Raw genomic sequence first — 17,210 nt, 5'->3', positions numbered from 1 at the left:
CTACACACTACTAGCTACTTCTCCAGGAGTCACTCCAGTCGACACTCCTCGCTAATTCGTGGCCCAGACTCTAGTGGAGACACCTGACATCCGTACCCCTGTCGACACGCTGCTAGAGACCCCTGCCGGGACACCCAGGTTCACGCGTCACCTGTGAGAGGGCTTGTCTTACTCCGTCGACTTCAATGGCGGCATCATCTTGGATGATGAAGGCAAGAAGGTGATCTCGCGCATGCGCGGTGTCGGGGGATAAATGTGCGAAAGGTGAGCCGGGAAGGCACCAGGCCCCTAGCTGTGAGAGGTGTGCGGAAAGGAGGTGCAGCAGACACAATTAGTAGAAACAGAGCTCAAAACAATCAATTCGCTTAATACTAGTTAATCAATAGCATCCATGATTAATCACTCGTTAATGGAGGCTTAATGCTCCTTACAAGATGAAACCTGGCTTAATCAAGGTGTTAATCAAGAAAACCAATAATGACCTGCTTTGCTCCCTCCTGCTGCTTCGAGGTCAAGAGAGAGAGAGAACCTGAACTTTCTTCAGCTATGGCTTTGGGAGGGTTTTGCATAAGAGCTGCTTAGAATTACCATAGCTATCAAGTTTTGGATTAGGATTATGATAGAACGGCTTAGGATTGAAATGAATCTGTTCAGGATTAGGATGAATCGGCTTAGAATTAAGAAGAAATGGTTTAGGATTATTGGGTTTCAATGAGATTCGAATCACTAGGGAGGTTTAGCTTAGAATTAGTACGGGTTATGGAAGGTTTGCTTCCCGATTCGAATGGCTAATGGGCTTAGAGTAGGTTTAGGATGGCTAATGGAGGTTAGAGGCTTTGGCTTGGCTTAAGGATATCAAGAATTTGGGCTTAAGCTTGATTAATGAAGGTGAGGTTCGGCTTAGAGGGCTTAGGCATATCCTCCCGGAGAGAGAGCTCCCCATAATGAAGAGGTGAGGCCCCAAGAAATCACAAGAGAGAGTCAAGTAGAGCCCCCTCTTTCTTTTTATACTTTGCATGGCTTCTCTCTTGCTGAAAAAGGCTTAGGCACCCATTAGCGACGTCGCTAATGGGTACCCCCCTTGGTGATGTGGCAGGCGTCGAAATTGATCTTCATAAAAATCAGTGCCGCCGGTACCAAACGTGTGCGCGAGGAGATTCCAAGTGGTTTTCGCTTCTGCGGCGGCGAAGTCATCTGAGGACCGTGCTGGCGAGCACGAGCTCCTTCTTTCTTCTCTGCGCCCTCGGCTGCTGCTGTGCGCCATCGATCTCCTTGGTTTTCTTTTGCTTACACACTAAAAAAAACCCTTTTTTCCCTTATTGGGTGAGTGCCCTTTAATTAAATGTATTGGGTGTCCCTTTAGCACTTCATAGTGGGCGGCCTTAGGTTAAATGGGCCCTTGGCCATGGCTAGAAGGGCATCACATTTGGCTCTCATATTGGCAAAGCATTGCCAGGCACAGCATTGCCAAGCACGACAACTTCCTTCAGCAGTCCTTGACTAACAATATTGAGAATTTTAATGCCCTTACCAGTTTCTTAGTACAATTACGCCTCCAAGATGCAAGCATAGGTGATTGCTTTGGCCTAAGAGCACTCCCTTCGCGCTTGCTGAAAATAGCCCGAAGCTTCTTACCGCATCCGTGTTGGGCACTTCCCGCAATCATTGCATTCCAAAACCTGGATAAACCTCAAAAATTCCCAAATAGCACTCCGGCCGAGCCGACCAGACTGGTACGGAACCAACCCCCGGTGCATCTTAAACGGTTAATAACTTGACAGCCGTAAATTCGATCACTAATCTAAAAAGACGGACGCACTCCTCAGAGTGAGCACTTCAGGCCCATATATTCATTTCAATTCTGTCATCTTAGCTGCAGTTGTCCAATCTGGTACGGATCTGCAATCGACTTGAACTTTAAACTGCCATAACTTCTTCACCGTAGCTCCATTCAACGAGCCGTAAAGACAAGCCAATAGAGCACATCGAGCACTGCAGCTCTAGGTCACAATATTCCATCCATGCCCACTTCAATAATAACACTTTTAAGCATCATTAAGGCATGTTTTGGCCCTTTTAGCCGCATTTGACATACATTCAGCATTAAACTTGACCTGTTAACAAGCCTTAATCACTGTTCATTAATCATGTAAGCTTCAAACAAACTTGACGTGCACTTTTCTGGTATCTTTCTTTGCATGGAAGCGGAGCTGCATGACATTCACCCCCTCCCAACGTGCACAGCCTCCGGTCTGTGCCAATTGCACTTAATCAGCTTCATTAAAATCATCATCAGACATATCATCTGATGTATACATAACATGATCCTCTGGAGGCGGATCTGAATGGGAATCTTCAAGAACAATCTTGCCTTCTCACTTCTTGAATAGCTTGATCCTTTTCCATGCAATAGGCACCTTAAGCATAGTACCATCTAGTTCACATAATTGATATGTCGCATTATCAAAAACATGTTGCACCACATATGATCCAAACCACCGTTTCACCATTTTCCGCATAGCAGAGTATTGGTTCTCCAAGATATTGTCATAGACAAGTACCCAGTCACCATCTTTGATAGCATGTGGTCATAATCTATGCTTTCCATCAAATGCTGCCTTGTTCTTCAATCTTGGCTCTGATGGCCGGAAATGACATCCCATATGGGGTGGCCTCTACACCAGACATAGCCTGAACATCCCCAAGCATCATCTCAAGGTAGGAGTAATCCTATAGGTAGAGAGGGGCACCACCTAGCATAAGTGCGGCTAGGACGTAGACATAAATGACCTAGGGTAGCAAAAGTGAGATGCCCTCTAGGTAACCAACATGAAATGGTGATACAAGAAACGTCCACATGTAGAAAATGCCTAGTCAACAGTTAGGAGTGTGTGCACGAGGGAGGTCTGTGACAAGGTCAGAATGGAGCATACTGACTGATTGTAGAGGCCGCACATGATGGAGCACAAGCAAGGTGATATACAAGAGACGAAACATCCCGCAAATATGGGAAAACAAAACTGAGGAGAACAGAGAATGGACCCCAAAGATCAAGACAAGATTGCACCCTTTTATTGGCGATGATGATACTTACAAATGGTGGTCTTGACAGTTACAAACCTGGCTCTTGGCACTAGAGATGCATGATGGAATGCGAGCGCCATATGGTGCATGGCGAAGTTGGAGTTAGCGGGAAGGTTAGTTGAGGGAAAACATCAAGACGATGCATCCACCAATGACGTCAATCACCAACATCGAGAGTGGCCCAAGTTAGCATGGTGTCGATGCATTCAATCCAAGCGTGCTCATGCTGCCTTGTGAGAGAGTAGTGACTACCTTATGTGCATGGAGTGGTCGTGACTAGTAACTCAACCATGGTGTGGTGGAGAATGGGGAAAATAGAGGTGTTGCCAACGCTAACATGCCCAAGCTTGCAACTCAACATGATGCCATGAGCTCTTTAGCTTGGGGTGCATTATGTGATTAGTGGTGTTGACAATGTAGAGTGCATGGAGCTAGTGTATTTCTCCTTCACTTGTGTCTCTTTATGCTTAGCGGAGGCCTCTTTATATAGGCTTGAGAGGTCGTCCTTACCCAATGGTCCTTGCAAATATCCACTTGTCGTTGTAGAAGGTCTAGATGCATCTCTTGTAAGAGAGAGAGAGAGAGAGAGAGAGAGAGAGAGAGAGAGAGAGAGAGAGAGAGATAGAAGGTAGAGATAGAGAGAGGAAAGAGTGGGGTGGGGGAGAGTTTGTTTTTTTTATACAATCCACTAGCCATGGCTAGGTTATTAGGGAAGAGTGGGGGTTCAGGACATTTACAAGGGTTTTGTCGATGGTTCAGGTGGTCGGTTGTGAGGTTTAGGGCTACCAAAATCGGTATTTGTTGCGAGAAGCCAAGATGCTATGTGTTACCTCCTTTTGGTGCCGGTCGGGGCATGCCTTCGGCGCCACTTCTTGTTTTGGTGTTGGCGAGGCCTCCTTTTCTTTTTTTTCGTTGGCGTCGATTCCTTCATTTTTTTATTTTCTGGGTCAAAGCATGGTTTGGTGGTACAAAAAGGAGTGTCCTTGACACAACATATGCTTGGTGATTCTTGTGTGTAAAAACCATGGGCATTTTTTTGGAGTTGGGGAGGGCAAATAAACTTCTTTTTTAAGTGGATGTTTTTTTAACTTTAGAAGCATGCAATCCTAAGAAGAGGTGGGGGGTGACGGCGGGGCCAGGGGGTGGGGTTACGGTTGGGAGCTTTCACTCCAGCACCTCTCTCTCTCTCCCTCCCTCCCTCGCACGTTCCTCTCCCTGTGTGTCTCTCTCAATTTTGAACCTTCTCGCCTTCCTTGCCATCCTTAGCCACCGAGCTGCTGTGTTCGAGCTCTCTCTCTCTCTCTCTCTCTCTCTCTCTCTCTCTCTCTCTCTCTCTCTCTCTCTCTCTCTCTCTCTCTCTCTCTCTCTCTCTCTCTCTCTCTCTCTCTCTCTGTGTGCAAATGGATAGTAGCGCAGGAGATTACTGGCTTGGTGATGCTCAGGACCTTTCTTTCGATGAGATAGAAGGTGATGCTCAGGACCTCTCTTTCAATGAGGTAGAAGGTGATTCACAGTTCCTCTCTATCGACGAGATGGAAGGTGATGCACAGTTCCTCTCTTTTCACGAGGTACAAGGTGGCCCGAGCAATGTTCAGCAGATGCACATCAATTCCATTAGCACTAGTATTCCAGCTGCATGTACTGGTAATCAGACTTTTCTTCGTGATTATTGGGCTGCAAAGAAACGCGCACAGAGAAGCAAGGAAAGACATCCTACATCTGCTCTTGGATTACCGGAAGCCGGGTCAAGAAAGAACATTTTTGCAACGGTGGCTCGATGTTGGGGCAAGCAAACAGTAGGGATTGCAAAGAATGAGCAGAAGGAAATATTCCAGCAACTCCTGGACCACCAAACATTTTCCTGGCTGCAACCATCAAATTTCAGCAAAGTCGAAGACACTGTTGTAGCAGGTGTGCGCAACACTTTGACTCAAATCAAGGTCCCTCATTCAGCAAGTGAACTTTTTGTAAAGAGAAGCTCTTTGGCAATGATTCTGAACAATAGTTCAAACTCACAATCAGTAAACCAATCCAGAATGGCTAGTATCCTGGGGATCCATCGAAGGAATATAGCTGCAGCAAGCTCACGGCTAGAGAATAAAGATGAAGATGAAGTGTTGCCATTGAGTGCTTGTGAGAGACAATTGCCACGAGGAACCGTTATTACCAATGAAACAAGAGATTTGGTATATGCCTTTTGGACATCAGAGAGCAGAGTTTCACCCAACAAGAAAGACATATGCAAGATGAGAAAATTGGAAGGAAAAGTGTCGTCAAACATCCTATACATCTACTCGACGAATCTCAGGTACCAACATCTTCTAGTAATTGTACATCTTGTTCCCGGGGCGGTCACTTTTTAGAATGTGTATGATATCACGTGAGTTAACCGGAGAGGATTATTAAAAGTCCAAAATGTATAAAAATGTATACATACAGAGGGGGGTGGGGGTTTTTTAAATAGGCTCACGGTGTAAGTATAATATGTATATTGAGGTATTATTAATTACCTCTTGAACACACGTGATATAGGGGTTTTTTGATAAGTGACTGCCCCGGGATCTTGTTTGATGCTACTTAAGGCTTATTTGGTCCAGACAGTACCAAATTTGGTAGTCTGCTGTACGGCAGAGGGTGTTTACAGTACCAAAGAATATCTATAAAGTACCAAATCCTAGCTATCAAGTGCCAAAGCCTATCCATAGAGTTTAAAACCCTCTCTATAGAGTACCAAAACCTAATTATCCAGTACCAATGCCTATGTATAGAGAACCAAAGTCTATTTACAGAGTACCAAACTCAACGGATACCACCAAAGCCTCTCTGTAGAGTACCAAATCCTATCACTATAGGACCAGGATCTATTTACAGGGTACCCCACACTTCTGATAGTACGAAAGCCTATATGTAGAGTACCAAATCCTATCTATCGAGTACCAAAGGCTATCTATGGAGTACAAAAGCACATCTGTAGAGTACCAAATCCGGTGTATCGAGTACCAAAGCCTATGTATGGAGTACCAAAGCAGATCTATAGAGTACCAAATCCGGTATATCGAGTACAAAATCCTAGCTATCGAGTGCCAAATCCTATCCATAGAGTTCAAACCCTCTCGATAGAGTACCAATACCTATTTATCCAGTACCAATGCCTATGTATAGAGAACCAAAAACTATTTACAAAGTACCAAACTCATCGGATACCACCAAAGACTATCTGTAGAGTACCAAATATTCTCTGTAGAGTACCAAAGCGTATCACTATAGGACCAAAGTCTATTTATAGGGTACCCCACACTTCTGATAGTACCAAAGCCTATATGTAGAGTACCAAATACTATCTATCGAGTACCAAAGGCTATCTATGGAGTACCAAACCACATTTGTAAAGTACCAAATCTGGTATATCGAGTACCAAAGCCTATCTATGGAGTACCAACTCAGATCTATAGAGTGCCAAATCCGGTATATCGAGTACAAAATCCTAGCGATCAAGTGCCAAAGCCTATCCATAGAGTTTCAAACCCTCTCGACAGAGTACCAAAACCTATTTATCCAGTACCAATGCATATGTATAGAGAACCAAAGTCTATTTACAGAGTACCAAACTCATCGGATACCACCAAAGACTATCTGTAGAGTACCAAATCCTCTCTGAAGAGTACCAGATCCTATCTGTAGAGTACCAAAGGCTACCACTATAGGACCCCACACTTCTGATAGTACCAAAGCCTATATGTAGAGTACCAAACTCATCGGATACCACCAAAGACTATCTGTAGAGTACCAAATCCTCTCTGAAGAGTACCAGATCCTATCTGTAGAGTACCAAAGCCTACCACTATAGGAACAAAGTCTATTTACAGGGTACCCCACACTTCTGATAGTACCAAAGCCTATATGTAGAGTACCAAATAATATCTATAGAGTACCAAATCCTACCGATAGTACCAAATCTACGGTACCATATTCGGAACTGTCTAAAGCCAGTTTTGGCACTACTGCAGTAGTGGAATTTTACCAGTACCATGAAGTTGGTTTTTTTCTGAATCGTTTTGTTTTTGTGCCATAGGTTGAGCTGTACCAAGATTCAAGAAGGCTCCCCCAACAGTGGTAGTGTCTCTTAGATGCTTCGAGGCATTGAAGCCATACTTTGTACGGAAGTTGAAGGACAAAAATACTTGTTGCTGCGTGGTTCATATGCAGATGCTCTATTTCAAAGAGGCCCTTAATCAAATGCGGTAGAACAAGTTTGGGCACCACGGGGAAGGTCACCTTTGCACTTGCTCCGTTTGTTGTAGAGGTGATGAGAGAGGAACGTGTTTTGCAAACCAAGCAGTGTGTCAGCACATCATCGGTATGTGGGAATCCATCATGTGCCCAAAGCCTCCAAATTGTGAATACCATGCAAAGAAATGCTTGATGGGGGACTGCTCACAATGTGGAGTATGGAGGTTGACATTTTGTCTCGATGAGATAGCAGAGGATAGCAAGGAGGTGTCTATGAAGGTTTTCATGGAGGTTGGAACAGGACAGGTTCACAAAGGTGGGAGTGAGAAGAAGAGAAAGGACTTGATTTTGTGAAACAGATGAAAAGTGGGACTTTTCTTAGCCTATTTTTAGTCCATTTGACAGGCTTCATCAGGCACAACTTTGTTTTCCGCTGGAAAGCCCAACAATTCAAGGACTGTTTGCAGAATTTTCCTAGCAACGTTGTAGTATCTGTTATTGACTTTGCAGAGAATTATTCCTTTAAAGTTTAGAATGAAATTCAGTCAATGCATTGGTGGTCTACCCAAGTCACAATACTTGTGCACATCACTTATTTAAGAAATGCAGCAGGTGGTACACAGAAGACGCTACACTTCTACATATCGGATGACAAGCAGCATGACACATTGTTTGTACAACATTGTTTCTTGCTGCATGACAAGTGGCTGAAAGAACGAGGACATTCTCTGCAACAACATTGGATTTGGTCAGATGGTGCTGCTTCACAATTCAAGGCCCGTAGAACTTACTATTTTGTGGCCAGGTACTATCAAATGACAGGCTTGCACATGATGCATAACTTCTCTGCATCCGGCCATGGAAAAGGTGAGCATGATGGGGCAGGGGCAGTCATTAAGAGAACTTTGACGCATGAGGAATTGAAACTAGATGGCTGGCGTATGAAGTGTGCAGCCGATGTTGTCAACTTTTTGAAAGCAACTTTTCAGCCAAGAGAAAAGTCTCAGAGGTGTAATACGCAAACAGTCTTTTGGCTTATTTGCACGGATGAAGTGTAGTGCAATCTGCAATGGGACTATGGGCACATCATTGGTTCCCGCTCACTTCATTGTGCTGATGACTATTCACAGGACAAACGCACCGCCATACGCTTTCGATCACTTTCATGCTTTTGTGATGCGTGTATGCGTGGGTTGTGGAGAAGATGTAGGAACAGAATGCACATTGAAGAATGGAAATATATTTGCATCAAACCATTGCCAGAGTCCGGGGATACAATTAGGGATGACAAATCAGATGACGAGGAGGAGGGTGGAGATTCAACATCGATTCCGATGAGCCCAGTTTCCAACATGCCACTATATGAAGGATGCCCTGAAATGTTAAGTGGCATGTTGTCCATAGGGGATAATTTTGCAGTGAAAGCAGCTGAGGCAAACGAAGACTTCTACATTATCAAATGCACAGAAGTGTTGTACCAAACGATGAAAGCACAAAAGGATAAGTGGCATAACAAAATTGTTAGAGGAGGGAAGGTTGTTGAAGGCTTTTTTTATGGCCAAGTTGAAGGAAAATCTGATACATACCGGCTATTGGATCACACATCTTCAGTAATGATCTACTCACATCTTGTTAGGGCCATACGTTTCTTGATGGAGCCTATTGCAGGATCCCTAGGTCAAATTTTACAATACAAGTTGTCTACTGAAGTATATGAGAGGATATACAATAGCATGCCATATCATGATGATGAGAGCGACGAAGGTGCGTCCATGTTACTTGAGGGCAATGAGAAGCCCTGATTGAACAACTGAATCCGATAGTCAATAGTACCAAATCCGGTAGTCAATAGTACCAAATCTGGTAGTCAACAGTACCAAGTGTATTCCGCACTATGTGATTTTTAGTGACTGAGTCAACTTGATTTTTTGGCCCTGAGATTTATCTGTTCTCTCTATCTAGTTCTGTGTTGGTATGTTACCTTTCATTACATTACTATTTCAGTTGTCCTCACTATATGTGCATTAAAGTACCAAATTTGGTCCTTTTTGGTACTGTTGAACTTGGGTGCACGTGTGTCCACTATTACAGTACCAAATTTAGTACTTTTTGGTACTGTTGAACTTGGGTGCACGTCTGTCCACTATTACAGTACCAAATTTGGTACTTTTTGGTACTGTTGAACTTGGGTGCACGTCTGTCCACTATTACAGTACCAATTTGGTACTTCTTGAACTTGATGTATCACTTATGGTTTACTTTATTGCTCTATCTGGTTCTGTGTTGGTATGTTACCTTTCATTACATTACTGTTTCAGTTGTCCTCACTATATCTCTACTTTTTGGTACTGTTGAACTTGGGTACACGTCTGTCCACTATTACAGTACCAAATTTGGTACTTTATGGTACTGTTGAACTTCTGTCCACTATTACAATACCAATTTGGTACTTCTTGAACTTGTTGTATCACTTATGGTTTACTTTATTTCTTGTTATTTTTCAGTTTGTCTATTCGTATTTGATACGACCACCTTGAGCAATGTCTAGAACTATGTTGATAACATGAAAGGTATGCCAAACATAGATGCTAACTGCCTCAAAAATTAAAATGTTGGGCAACCTGGTTAGCTCCAAGAGGTTTCAACAGAATTAGTCAGAGGTTTCAACAGTAGAGATCAAGATACCAAGACAGTCTGAACAAGAAAAGTGGTTTTCCATTATGTATAGTATCGGGTTACAAAATTCCACTATTTACATGATTATGGCAATCTCCTACCTCGAGGGATCAAATTTATAGGAGTACCCCTCCATCTGTATGAAGTAATCAGTAATGTACCCAGAAATATTATCTTCAGTGTCAAAGACTGGGTTTTTGCGAGTGTACCCGAGCAACCAAGGCAAAACAAAATCCAGCAAGTAAAATGGGTAATCGGTTCCTACTACCATCGGATCGTATGATCGGATTGCCATACAGTTTTCATAGTCATTTTAAAGAGACTTGTATCTACAATCATCTACAAGAATAGTGTTGCTGGCATCGTACTTCGGGTGCCTTGCCCACAGCGTCCGTAGCTTCTTCAAGAAAACGGGCTTATCGCCCATGTCTTTGGGCACAACCGGCACCTCCAACATACGGGGCCGCCATATTTCATAGTCCTCTTGGGAGAGAATATCTGCTAATGCCAAAAAATGAGGTTAGAGGTATGCGTAACTTGTGTCGTGCAACATTCAAAGCGGGCATGCTTTACCTGCAAAATAGTTTTGCCTTCTATGGTTGGGGAAGCACGCATTCACCATGTGTAACAGTTTTTCCCTTCTATTGCAGGACCACAACACTAGGCTGGCTTTCTGTTTAAGCCGTAGGATGAACTGCTCCGCATCCGGCCTTACAAGACAAATTACATCCTTTTGGAGATAGACTACCTGTTAGGAAATAAGACGTAGCTAAATAGATAATTGAGTAGATTACTTAATGGAGAGAGACAGATTTATATACACGAGATTATAGAGTAGAGAGAGAGAGAGAGTACACACGATATACGCGGTTCACCCAATGTGGGCTACGTCCACGGGAAAGCAGCCACTCAATGGCTTTAGTACTTCAAAACAAGAAGTAGTTTACAAAGGGATTATACCCTTAATGGAGCTCCCGCCTTGCTTCACTCTCACCACCTCACACTCACCTTGTTGCATCAACTTCACATTATGAAATGTGTGTATAAATGGCCTCCTTTTATAGGCCAAAAGGGCTGCCCTCTCTTATGAGAGAAAGCCATGTGTAGCCGCCCTTGTGCGAATAAGTCCAAATCGGACCCTCCAATCCGCCCATGTGTGGCCGCCCTTGAGAAGACAAGTCCGCTTTTGAATTCGGCCACCGGCCATTGACTTCCGACCATCGGCCAACCGGGCGGTTGTTTTCCGACCACTTTTCGGCCGCCGTCCGGCCATAATATTTCGACAAAAAAGAATATTCCGGCGAAAAAAAAAAGTCTCGGGGGCGGAGGGCCTTTAAAGTTGCCCCTGATTCTTGTCCGTGAAAATTTTGGTTTCCGGTGAGTGATTTTCCTTCATGCACGATGGCTTCTCCTCATAATGGGGGCCTTACAAATGTGCGCTTTTACCACAGAAAATTACAAGGGTAAATCAGGCTCCATACTTAACAATCTCCCACTTGGAGACTGATCTCCAAACCAAACCTGTGACTGCTTTCCATTCTGGCTTCTTATCCTTGAATGCCGATTGAAGATGAGCAAAAGCTCAACTTCTCCTTGTTGACCACCTTTGTAAACATGTCTGCAGGATTTTCACTTGTATGCACCTTTCCTAGCTTTAGTTGTCCCTCTTCCAAAAGAGTGCGTATGAAGTGATATCTCACCTCAATGTGCTTTGTCCTTGAATGAAAGGCTGAGTTCTTCGCAAGATGGATAGCGCTTTGGCTATCACTGTACAAGACACAATTGTCTTGTTTGAATCCAAGCTCTTCTAAGAATCTGTGAAGCCACAGAATTTCTTTGCTTGCCTCCGTCATTGCTACATACTCTGCTTCCGTGGTAGAAAGTGAAACCACTTTCTGCAGCTTTGAAGCCCAGCTTATTGATGTGCCTCCAACCGTGAACACATAGCCAGTAGTGCTCCTTCGAGTATCTTTGTCACCTGCTATATCTGCATCAGCATACCCTTCTAGAAAAATATCAGTTCCTCCAAAATACAAAGCATTTATTGTTGTCCCTTTTAGATACCTAAGTATCCACTTCACAGCTTGCCAATGTTCTTTACCTGAGTTGTCCATGAACCTACTCACAACTCCCACTGCATGTGCAATGTCTGGCCTTGTCCAGACCATAGCATACATTAGAGAACCTACCGCTGCAGCATATGGAACTTTAGACATATAGGCTATCTCCTCTTGTGTCTTTGGACACATATCCTTCGTTAGTTTAAAATAACCAGCCAAAGGTGTAGAAACTAGTTTTGCATTTTGCATTGCAAACCTTTCTAGTACCTTCTTGATGTAATCTTCTTGAGATAGCTTTATTGTCTTCTTCGTCCTGTCCCTTGATATTTTCATACCAAGTATCCTCTTTGCAGCACCTAAATCTTTCATTGAAAAAGATTTGGACAGCTCCTCTTTTAGGTCTTTGATGTCCTACATGTTAGCACTTGCAATCAACATACAACATTAGGATGATGAATTTCCCATCTCCCAAATTCTCCATGTAGACGCAGTGATCCGAGTTGCATCTTGTGAATCCATGATCCAACATACATCGATCAAACTTCAACTACCATTGTCTTGATGCTTGCTTTAAACCATACAAGCTCTTCTTTAATCTGCAAACCATTTTCTCCTTACCTTTTACTTCATACCCCTTTGGTTGAAGCATGTAGATTTCCTCCTCTAAGTCACCGTGAGGGAATGCCGTATTTACATCCATTTGCTCGAGATTTAGATCATGAGCAGCCACAAGGCTTAAGACAAGCCTAATTGAGTTCATTTTTACAACAGGAGAAAATATTTCATTGAAGTCAATACCTTTCTTTTGAGAAAAACCTTTTACCACAAGCCTAGACTTGTACCTTTTCTTCCCACCTTCTTCTTCCTTTAGCTTGTACACCCATTTGTTTTGAAGTGCCCGCTTACCTTTAGGCAACTCAACCAACTCCCATGTTTGGTTGCGATGTAGTGAGTCCATCTCCACTTGCATGCTCTTCGTCCATTCTTCTTTGGATTCATGTTGCATAGCTTCTTCATATGATTCTGGCTCTCCAGAATCTAAGATCAAGAGATGGTTGAAGGAAGGAACAAACCTTTCTGGAGGTCTACTTGCTCTTGTAGATCTTCGGGGAATAGGTTGAGGCTCCTCATTTGGTTGACGTTGTTGCACATTGTCACCATTTGCAGTCCTTGAGTCTTCACCGTCCTCAAGCTCCATGTACTCATCACCTATTTCTTTTGTTTGTTTTCTTTCCAAGTAATCTTTGTACATATTTTGTTCGTTAAAAATTACATCCCTACTCCTTAAGATTTTACCATCTTCAGGATTCCATAGGTGATACCCAAAGTCTCCTTCTCCATAGCCAATGAAGAAACACTTTTTGGACTTTGCATCTAACTTTGATCTTAGGCTTCTATCTATGTGCATGAAAGCCTCACACCCAAACACTTTGACAAATGCATAATTCACCGGTTTACCTGTTCATGCCTCTTCACGAACTCCCCCATCCAATGCCGTTGAGGGTGACCGATTGATTAAGTACACAGACGTACTTACAGCTTCCGCCCAAAGCTCAAGCAGTAGGCCTCCATGTAGCCGCATGCTTCGTGCTCGTTCCATGATTGTCTTGTTCATCCTTTCCGAAATCCCATTTTGCTGAGGTGTCCTTGGGGTTGTCCTTTGCCTCCGAATGCCATTGCTAGCACAAAAGCTTTCAAAAGCTTGGCTGCAATATTCGCCTCCATTGTCGGATCTGAGGCATTTAACCTTGGTACTTGTTTCATTCTCCACAAAGGCTTTCCACCTTTCAAATATGGAAAATACATCGGACTTATTATTCATGACCTGGTAGAAGCTTCTTTGTTTGAAGGATTTGCATTCCTTTGGCACTCATATGCCCAAGTCGGTACTGCCACACCGCACTGTCAACTTCTGTAGTTGCTGCACAAGCTGAAGGTTGCGTGCTAACAGTACACAAGTAAAGTGTACCGACTTTTTCACCCTTGGCAACCACCAAAGATCCCTTTGAGATCTTCCACCGTTTGTTTCCGAATGCAATGTTGTGACCTTCATCGTCCAATTGTCCTATAGAGATCAAATTTTTGCGAAGAGAAGGAACATGCCTAACATCTTTAAGCTTCCATTCATTTCCGTTAGCAGTTTTGACAGAAACTGTACCTTTGCCGACAATCTCACAAGCTTCATCATCTCCCAAGTATACATACCCAAAATTACCTTTGGTGTAGTCTTGGAAATGTTGCTTGTGTGGTGTCGCATGGAATGAAGCCCCGGAATCTACTATCCAGGAATTAGACACATTGTCTAATGAAAGAATTAGAGAATCTTGCTCTACTTTACCTGCCACATTGGCCTCCGATGTTGGCTTGTTGTCTTGAGACTCTGTCTCCTTCTTCTTCTTGGACCAGCAATCCTTCTTGACGTGGCCCTTCTTGCCGCAGTTCCAACATTCAAGAACTGACTTTGTGCGTGACTTGCTCCGCCTTGAGCGATCACGACCCTTTTGGTTTTTGAACCTCTCCTTAAGCCTTCCTCTTGTTTCCACTGATAGTGCAGCACTTGATGATTCTCCTGTACTTCTCCTTCGCATTTCCTCGCTTAGGAGAACACCCACAGCATCATCAAACTTAAGAGTATTTGTGCCAGAGATAGAATTACTTACAGCCATCACAAGGCTGTCCCAACTATCCGGTAGAGATGATAGTATAAGGAGAGCTCGCACTTCATCATCGAAATTTATTTTCACTGATCGAAGTTGACTTATGTTTGTGTTAAAGTCATTTAGGTGTTCTGCAACTGAACCATTCTCTGCCATCTTTAGATTGAACAAGCGCTTCATAAGAAATACCTTATTGGATGCCGATGGTTTCTCATAGAAGTTGTCAAGTGACTTCATCATGTCCTCCGTGGTCTTCATCTCCGAAACATTGAAGGCCACCATTGACGCCAAGCTTAACCGGATTGTTCCCATTTCCTTTCGATCAAGGACAATCCATGCTTCATCTGCCATTGTTGCGGGCTTCTTCGCAAGACCGCCTAGTGGCAAATAGAGGTCCTTCTGGTAGAGATAGTCTTCAATCTGCATCTTCCAATGTTGGTAGTTTTTGCCGTTGAACTTCTCAATCTTGAGCTTCCCTTCCTCCGCCATAACTCCCACTCAATTCAAGGAATCCTTTTCCTTGAGATAATTTAGCTACGAGCAAACCTTGCTCTAATACCAGTTGTTAGGAAATAAGACGTAGCTAAATAGATAATTGAGTAGATTACTTAATGGAGAGAGACAGATTTATATACACGAGATTATAGAGTAGAGAGAGAGAGAGAGAGAGTACACACGATATACGTGGTTCACCCAATGTGGGCTACCTCCACGGGAAAGCAGCCACTCAATGGCTTTAGTACTTCAAAACAAAAAGTAGTTTACAAAGGGATTATACCCTTAATGGAGCTCCCGCCTTGCTTCACTCTCACCACCTCACACTCACCTTGTTGCATCAACTTCACACTATGAAATGTGTGTATAAATGGCCTCCTTTTATAGGCCAAAAGGGCTGCCCTCTCTTATGAGAGACAGCCATGTGTAGCCGCCCTTGTGCGAATAAGTCCAAATCGGACCCTCCAATCCGCCCATGTGTGGCCGCCCTTGAGAAGTCAAGTCCGCTTTTGAATTCGGCCACCGGCCATTGACTTCCGACCACCGGCCATCGGCCATTGACTTCCGGCCATCGGCCATTGACTTCCGACCATCGGCCAACCGACCGGTTGTTTTCCGACCACTTTTCGGCCGCCGTCCGGCCATAATATTCCGGCGGAAAAAGACGTAGCTAAATAGATAATTGAGTAGATTACTTAATGGAGAGAGACAGATTTATATACACGAGATTATAGAGTAGAGAGAGAGAGAGAGTACACACGATATACGCGGTTCACCCAATGTGGGCTACGTCCACGGGAAAGCAACCACTCAATGGCTTTAGTACTTCAAAACAAGAAGTAGTTTACAAAGGGATTATACCCTTAATTGAGCTCCCGCCTTGCTTCACTCTCACCACCTCACACTCACCTTGTTGCATCAACTTCACATTATGAAATGTGTGTATAAATGGCCTCCTTTTATAGGCCAAAAGGGCTGCCCTCTCTTATGAGAGGCAGCCATGTGTAGCCGCCCTTGTGCGAATAAGTCCAAATCGGACCCTCCAATCCGCCCATGCGTGGCCGCCCTTGAGAAGACAAGTCTGCTTTTGAATTCAGCCACCGGCCATTGAATTCGGCCACCAACCACTGGCCATTGACTTCCGACCATCGGCCACCGGCCATTGACTTCCGACCACCGGCCATCGGCCATTGACTACCGGCCACCGGCCAACCGACCGGTTGTTTTCCGACCACTTTTTGGCCGCCGTCCGGCCATAATATTCCGGTGAAAATGAACATTCCGGCGGAAAAAAAAGTATCGGGGGCCTCCGCCCCCGAGGCCTTTAAAATTGCCCCTGATTCTTGTCCGTCAAAATTTTGGTTTCCGGTGAGTGATTTTCCTTCACGCACGATGGCTTCTCCTCATAATGGGGGCCTTACAAATGTGCGCTTTTACGATAGAAAATTACAAGGGTAAATCAGGCTCCATACTTAACACTACCTGTGGCATGTGCTCCTTTGGCAGGCACTCAAGTTCCTCAGGGATTTCACTGCAGCTGGTTATTAGCAGGCCATTAAGATCAAGCACAATCATCCACCCGGGTCTAGCAGCCACATTAGGCTGCAGCAATGTGCTTGTCGGTGTCTCGTCTAGCCACCAACTTACTACAGCACCAACAGACATAATGAGTGGGGACAAATGCACAATGCAAACATCATATCTAAAACAGAAAACTGGACCAAAACTAGAAAATTTCGTTCTGTATTGCACAAGTGATAAGGACTATCCGAAACAGCAAGTTCAAGAAGTACCAAATTGGTACTGTAATAGTGGATAGGCATGCACCCAAGTTCAACAGTACCAAAAAGTACCAAATTTGGTACTTTAATGCACATATAGTGAGGACAACTGAAACAGTAATGTAACGAAAGGTAACATACCAACACAGAACTAGATAGAGAGAACAGATAAAGCTCAAGGCCAAAAAATCAAGTTGACTCAGTCACTAAAAAGCACATAGTGCGGA

This window comes from Adiantum capillus-veneris, chromosome 14, assembly GCF_014529385.1.
Source record: "Adiantum capillus-veneris isolate H3 chromosome 14, ASM1452938v2, whole genome shotgun sequence".
Classification (NCBI taxonomy): domain Eukaryota; kingdom Viridiplantae; phylum Streptophyta; class Polypodiopsida; order Polypodiales; family Pteridaceae; genus Adiantum; species Adiantum capillus-veneris.
Note: the sequence above shows the minus strand (reverse complement) of the source record.